Below are 7,116 nucleotides of genomic sequence, written 5' to 3' on the forward strand. Positions count from 1 at the left end.
GCTCTTTCCCACCCCCTCTCCTCAGCACAGTTCAAAAGTGCTATGTTTCAAGAGCTAGTTCCAGGACAGGCTCCACAAGAGCTAGTTCCAGGATAGGCTCCAAAACCACAGAGAAACCCTGTCTCGAAAAACCAAAAAAAAAAAAAAAAAAAAAGTGCTATGTTTGGGGCTGGAGAGATGGCTCAGTGGTTAAGAGCATTGCCTGTTCTTCCAACGGTCCTGAGTTCAATTCCCGGCAACCACATGGTGGCTCACAACTATCTGGAATGAGGTCTGGTGCCCTCTTCTGGCCTGCAGACATGCACACAGACTATTAAATAAATAAATGTTGAAAAAAAAATGGTACGTCTCTGGGGTTTAGGGGTTTTTCTGTGGACGAGATTTTTTGTTCTTTCACCCCCGAGTCCTGAAAAGAAACTGCTTTTTGCCTCCAGTGGTGGGCTTTTACAAGTACAAGTTCTGAGAGAGGCGGTGAGCCAGTTGGGTGGCAATCAGGAGCCCTTGTGGCTGGAGCATGCAGGCATGGGTCTGAACTCAGCGACTGCCCCTAGCTGCCTCTCCACCTGAGCCTCCCGTCCACGTGATCGCAGAGCTTGACTGTAGTAATATGGAGCGGCGGCTGGGCTGCGTCCCCAATACCCCAGCCGCCCGGCTCCGGCTCGGCTAGCTTATGCCCCAAATAATTACACGGACACTGTATTCTTTTAAACACTGCTCTGGCCCATTTCTAATAATCTATGTAGCGCCCCTAGGTGCGCTTACCGGGAAGATTCTAGCCTAAGTCCATCCTGGGTCGGAGCTGGGGCATGGTGTGCGTCTTCCCTGGAGCAGGTAGCGTCTGCTCCGGAGAGGAGAGCTGTGGAGTCTGACCTCACTGCCTCTTCCTCCCAGCGTTTTGTTCTGTTTACTCCTCCCACCTATCTCCTAACCAATGAGATGGGCCGAGGCAGTTCCTTTATTGCTTAGCCAATGAAATCAACAGATTGATATATGACACTCCCACATCACTTGACAAGACATTTTTCCAACTCTGGACGTTGTCAGGAGCAGGTCTGATTACTAGAAGATGGCGAAGCCCGGCCACAGCAGCTATGTCCTTCAGGAGCTCAACAACCAGAGAGAATGGGGTTTTCTCTGCGACTGCTGCGTTGCTATCGATGACATTTATTTCCAGACACACAAAGCGGTCTTGGCTGCCTGTAGCTCCTATTTTAGAATGTTCTTAATGAACCATCAGCACAGTACTGCACAGCTGAATCGCATCAACACGAAAATAAGCGCTGAGTGTCTTGATCTCATTTTGTAGTTCATGTGTTTTAGGAAAGATTATGACTGCTCATCCCAGTTTTGAGCAATTCAAAGTGGCAATGAACTACCTTCTTCAGCTGTCTGACTGCTTGGAAGACTTACAGGATGCAGATTGTTCTAGTTCAAAGTGTTAGTCTTCTGCTTCAAGGAAACAGAACAGCAAGATGATCTTTGGAGTGTATGAAGACACCGTGGCTAAAAATGGCACTGAAGCCAGCAGGTGGTGTGCAGAGCTCAGTTCGATGGTGCAAACACCACATAGCAGAGAGCCCAACTAAGAATCTCTACAGTTAGATAATTTTTCTGATTCATACATTAAGCTAATTTTCTGAGCCAATATTTGATGTGTGTAAATAAAGTTCTATGTCTAAATAATCTACTCCAAAAGAACATGGGCATAGTTTTATCATAATGTGATATTTGTGGATTTGGCTTCGGCTGTGAAAAGTTACTAGATGAGCATGTGCCGACCTGCACTAACAGACATTCATACCACAGTACTGCGAGAGCTTACCACGGAATAGTAGATATTAGAGATGGCAAAGATAGTAACATCAAAGTGGAACTTGCACAGGATTCTTCCAAAACATTTTCTGCACAAACAAATACAGAGAAGACGCCAGCCAGGCACCTGTGATTCAGCTTCAACTACTGGAAGCAGAAAGGCACAGTGGAGTCTGGAATGGCGGCTGGTGAAGACAAAAGTTGAGCCACCAAGACAAAAAGAATTATTATCAAGGTGGAGCCTGAAAATATTGACCAGTCAAGAATGTGCTGTGATGTCGTACTTCAATTGGGTAATGTCGGTACCTCATTTCCATTACAAAGTCCTATTAGACTCAAGCAATTCCTTTGTGCATGGAGAAAATCATTGAGGGGTGTGTAGTATCATCTACCCAATTACCTTGAGGAAGCAATAACTTATTATAATATGTAAATTGCTTATCATACACGATTATTAGTATTGGAAATACTCCAAGAAATCCCACCAAGGCAATATTCTTTGCAAAATAAAGGAATTTCTGTCATGCCAAACATAAAATTTTTTTTTGAGCAATCAGGAACTCTGCAGTGGCAGATCAATTTAAAAATCATATATCCTTGACTGTGACCACAATTTCTTTTTTTCCCAAACAGCAAGATCAGTGTACCAGGAGCATAGGCCAAATATGTCTCACTCTGACTTTTCTGAATTATCATTGGCAATTTTAGGATCAGAATATCTCAGCTCCACATACTGCATCTGTGAGCTTCATTTCATTCATTTCATTTATTGTGTTCTTTCAATTTGTTGACTGTGATTGAGCTAAGTACAGAGATACATTTTATTGTATAGGCTGCTAAGCTAAATGAAGATATATATTTTAAAGGTATCTTGACTTCAAAATTTGGGTCTAAGTATCTGTTGTTTTGGAAAAGATGTTCTCTCTTGTTTCCATAAGAGGTAGAAAGCTGTGGATTTCTTACCAGCTAAAATGGTTTGATGTACCAAGACCCCCTGAAAGGTTTCTGTGAATACCCCCCAAAATCACTTCACACACAAAGAAAGCAGGAAATAGTTTGGAGAGAACTATGCCCAAATTCCCAGATATTGTTTATAAATGTTTGGTTATATTTAAAAGGGTATATGTTACAGAGATCAATATTTTGTAATGGTTTGGAACTTGGTGTACTCATACATATTTCAGGTTGATTTTGTTATATGTCTATTTCTGCTCTTCATTAAGATATTGTATTTGTGCAGCTCATTTAAAAATGTAAAGCATAATTAAGAAATAAAGGTCAACAGATACTCATCTATGATAGTCAAGTTTGTAGTCATGGTAGTTATGTTTTCTAGATATATAGAGATCTATTTCAGTTAGATAGGTTTTCTTCAAATCTTTCAGAGACCTTCAAAATATGGAATTTAAAATGTTTAAGAACTTAGCATTGGCATGACAATGAGACACATCTGCTCCTGGCAGCATCATTTTACCTCAAAAGAATGATGGATATCAAAGAAGTCCTTAAGAATTTTCTAGCTTTTTGGGCAAGAAACCTCCTTTGTCTGGACTGCTTCATAGTATGCATATGAATACTATATCCTGGACATGCAGGACCCACAGAAAAATAACTTTGGGAGAGTTACTTCTCTCTGGATTGTTTTGCCCACCCTATTGCGCTGGGCTACTCCTGCTGTTCTAATCTGTCAAATACTAACTCTGCAAGGAGTTATTGCTCAATTATTCCTGTGTTCTGAACATTCTGACTTTTCTGTATGTTGCAGTTAGAGACTTTCCACCTGACCATTAGACAGTGATTAGGTTGTCTAGTTACCCATATACACATGAAGAACTTTCTCATTTCCCCTACCCTATATTTACCTTGATTGTGCCCTGAATAAACAAGACTTGATCAGAATCTTGTCTTGTCTCCATCTCTCATGTCTCTTGTCTCTTCCCATTCTTGCCCTGTCCCCGGGTCTCCATTGACTCACCCATGGGCAGGGGCAAAGTGGCTACCAACATGGGGCTCAAGTGCAGGGGATTCAGTGAAGAACACTGTTCAGAGAGGCTGGCATAAAGTGAAGTACAGTTAGTTGAGAGGAAGAGTAACACAGGAGCCTGTTGTGTCTTCTTAACTTTGGTAAGTAGAACAGCAATTATGGGACAAGCAATTACCAAGCATGAAATGCTTATTAGTGGATTAAGACATGTTTTTAAGGCATAAGGTGTAAAGGTTAAAATTAAACAGTCATGTGAATTATTTGACTATATTAAAGATGTTTGTCCCTGGTTTTCAACTGATGAAACTACAGATGAGGAAAAAAAAATGAAAGAGAGTCGGAGAGGCTCTCAAAGATCATTATCAAGCATATGGACCAGAAAAAATCCTGTAACTGCCTTTTCTTTCTGGAATTTAATTGATGAACTTTTGTCTCAGAGGTATCAAGATTCTGTAGTTGCAAATGCTATTGAAACAGGTGAAGAAATATTATTAAAAATGAGTTAGACAAGATGCACAAAAAAACTTAATCAAAAGAATGACACACAAGGTGTCAAGAAGAATAAGGAAAAAGGTGAGAACTTTATGTCCTTTGATAGTGATGTTAAAACATCTGACAAAAAGAATCCAAACTTAGAGGATCCTAAAGTTAAGTCTTCCCTGCAGGAAACTAAAGAGTCAAATAAAGATCTTCTCCCCACATCTAAGTCAAAAGCACAAAAAACCTCCAGGAGTTAGATCTAAGACTAAGAAATTATATCCATCTTTAAAAGAATTCCTTCGTTTACAGGATGATCTGAGTGAGAAGGACTAGGATGATTTAGAGGAGGAAGCAGCCAGATATCACAATTCATGCTGGCCATCACTTGCATGTTGCCCTCTGACATATAGCTCAGTCCCAACAGCACCTCCATTGGCTTGTTCAGTAGTAGACCCCCCAAAAAAACTTCATGATAAAATAAAATTCTTAAGAGAATAGATAAAATTAGAACAGGAAAATCAGGATTTAGTAATCAATTGAAGGGATTAAATACAGGAAAAACTAATAATGAAGTCCCATGAGACAGTTGGCTTAACCATCAGACACCCGTGTGAGGGGCTACACCCAGGCTCTCTCCTAAAATAAACAAATCACTAAAAATAGATGATCTAGAATCCTTCCTGGACACACAAACTGTGGATACTCAGGGAACAGTGTATAAATTTTGATTTTAAACTGATTAAAGATTAAAATTAGCTGTTTTGCAATATGGAGCTTCAGCTCCTTACACCACAGCAATTGTTGAGTTTGTGGCTGAAAAATTGGCTTATGCCTGGAGACTGGCAAACTCTAGCTAGAGCAACCCTTACTGGAGTTGACTATCTCCTTTGGAAGTCTGAGTTTGTTGAGGCAACCAAAGATTACCAGATGTAATGTACAGGCTGGAAATGGGTGGACCTTGGATATGCTAATTGGGAAAGATAATTATGCTACTACTGATGCTTAAGGTAATTATGCTATGGGACTTTTTGCCCAGATTCAAATCACAGCTACATGAGCCTGGAGAAAACTGCCAGTTAAGAGAAACATGAGCTCTACCAGATGAGCCTTTTGCTGATTTTGTCCATAGGCTAATCACTGCAGCAGGAACAATTTTGGCCAATGTTGAGGCACAAATTTTGTTAAACAATTGGCCTTTGAAACTGCTAATGCTGCATATCAGTTGGCTATCCATCCATATAAAAAGAAAATGGACCTGACAGGATATATAAGCTTTTGCTCAGACATAGGAGCTGCCTATCTTCAATGTCTTGTAATGGCTGCTGTGATACAGGGATTTGTTGTAAATCAATTCTTGTCACAACAAAATAAAAGCAAATGTTTTAATTTGGAGAATTTGGACATTTTGCCAGAGATTGCAAAAATAATACAACTGCTGCCCCAAGAACATCTATTCCAGAACTGTGTCTTTGATGTAAATGAGGAAAACATTGAGCCAGTAAATGTAAGTCCAAGAGGGATGCCCAGGGTCAACCTCTGAACCAGTAAAATGGGAACAGGAGCCAGCCCCAGGACCCAAAACCCAAACAAATCTCTGGGACAGTCAACTTTTATCCAACAAAAAACAATCCATTTCAGACCTCTTCAGAGCCACAACATGGAGCACAGAACTGGACCTTAGTTCCATCACCCATACAGTACTAATGCCTAAGATGGGAGTTCAAGTCCTCTCCATAGGCATTTTTGGCCCTTTACCTAAAGATACTTTTGTTTTTATAGTAGGTCATATCATCTCTACCATCAATCACCTTCAAGTTTTCCCAGGAGTTATTGATAATAATTATCTGGGAGAAATTAAAGTTATGATGTCATCCCCCCCCAAAAAAAAATATTGTTACAATTCCTTCCAGACAGAGATTCGTTCAATGACTACTTCTTGCCTTACTACCCACTTCAAATAAAGTTGTAATTCTAGAAACAATAAATGTTGTGGGTCTTCAGATGACTATTGGTCAAAAGTAATATCTGCACCAAAACCTCTTATGACCTTATGGTTAAATGAAAAGAAATTTTCAAGATTGGTAGACACAGGGGCAGATGTCACAAACATCAAAAAGGATGACTGATCTGATACATGATCTCTAGATGCTACCATAAGTCATTTAAATTGTATAGGTCAGAGCCAAAATCCTCAAAATGATTTCAAAAATCTTAAAATGGAGAGACCAAGAAGGCAATCAAGGCACCACTCAACCTTATGTAGTTGCAAGACTGCCTATCAACCTTTGGGGCCATGTCTTACTTTCTCAATTAGAGATCATTATGTTCAGTCCAATTGAGGTTGTCACTGTGAACATCTTTTAAAATGGATATCTCCCTGGCAAGGAACCTGAAAAAGACACTTCTGGAATGCTGCAACCTGTTGAGGTCATGCCTAGAACTCCTGGATTGGTGTTAGGACATTTTTCATAGGGACTGTTGATCCTTGGCTTATTAATTTTCCTTTCCAATGGATCTTTTCTCTTATGTTAATTTCATTTGTAAAACAATAGGTGAATGAGGCAACTAAAATGCAAACCATACAGGTCCATAATCATAAACTGGACATGGGTGGCACTAAAGAATATGAAAATGTTTAGCTGGTAAGCTCATGTACACGAGGTACATAAACAATTGTCTTTAAACATGGTATGCGGGGCTCTATAGCCAGAGATGGGTAACAGGAGAATGTATACCTATGTTAAAAATGTCACCTAAGACAAAAACAGAAACAGAAGCTGTTGTCTTCCTATGAAAAGTAAGGGTGGGACTACAGGAGCTTTCCCGACCAAAGACAGAAG

The sequence above is a fragment of the Microtus pennsylvanicus genome, chromosome 8, assembly GCF_037038515.1.
Source record: "Microtus pennsylvanicus isolate mMicPen1 chromosome 8, mMicPen1.hap1, whole genome shotgun sequence".
Taxonomy (NCBI): domain Eukaryota; kingdom Metazoa; phylum Chordata; class Mammalia; order Rodentia; family Cricetidae; genus Microtus; species Microtus pennsylvanicus.